The 877-nt window shown below is 44.5% G+C and overlaps 1 protein-coding gene across 1 annotated transcript in view; it reads left to right on the plus strand.

Annotated features, from left to right (window-relative positions):
• KIDINS220 (kinase D-interacting substrate, 220kDa) overlaps positions 1–877 on the plus strand; it is a 111,027-nt gene that overhangs the window by 39,970 nt on the left and 70,180 nt on the right. The gene's annotated exons all lie outside the window — the stretch shown is intronic.

The following is an 877-nucleotide window of genomic DNA, read 5'->3' on the forward strand; positions in this document are numbered from 1 at the left end:
CCACAAGATAATATATGATTGATTGCCTAGCAAAAGGTTCAGGTATGAGTCTTGAGGTGGGGAAAGAAGGCCTTAAGGTCAGGGGCTTTTGAAAGAAGGTAGAGCTCGAGCTAAGTTTGAAGATGAGTTGGATTTAGATAGGTGAAGAGCCTGGCCGGGTGGCTGATGCCTGTAATCCCAGGCTGAGGTGGGAAGATCTCTTGAGCCCAGGAGTTTGAGGTTATAGTGAACTGTGACCATGCCACTGCACTCCAGTCTGGGTGACAGAGTAAGACCTTTTCTCTTAAAAAAAAAAAAAAAGAAAAAGAAAAGAAAAGAAAAGGAAAGCCAGGTGTTTCAGGCAAGGGGAGTAGTAATAGGATGAGAAAATTAGAAAGTGAAAGACTGCATTTCATAGCTGGCGAATGAATGATTTGGCATTGGGCAGTGGGGAGGTAGGCATGGTGGGGAAAGGTGGAGAAATGAAATGGGAAGGGAGGTAGGGCCTGACACGTTTGAGTTGGGCAGCTAGTGTGCATTTTTTAGAAGAGAAACTCTGTTGGGGAAATTTTGGTATTAGGAACTTAATGTGGCTGCTGCAAAAAGTCATTCATTATCTCCTGGGTTAAAATAACATTGCCACTAAAAGTTGGGTTCTAGGTCACCTATTTGGACTTTTACCTAACTACCTTGCGTCTGTGAGTCCTCTTCTGTGTTTGAATTCGGTTTTTGTTGTTCTCTAGTTCTACTTTCAAGGTCTATATGGATTGATTTTTGGGTTTTGAGCTAGGTAAGATTTTAAAGATCTGATCAGGCCGGGCGCGGTGGCTCAAGCCTGTAATCCCAGCACTTTGGGAGGCCGAGACGGGCGGATCACGAGTTCAGGAGATCGAGACCA

This window comes from Colobus angolensis, unplaced genomic scaffold, assembly GCF_000951035.1.
Source record: "Colobus angolensis palliatus isolate OR3802 unplaced genomic scaffold, Cang.pa_1.0 Scaffold53, whole genome shotgun sequence".
Taxonomy (NCBI): domain Eukaryota; kingdom Metazoa; phylum Chordata; class Mammalia; order Primates; family Cercopithecidae; genus Colobus; species Colobus angolensis.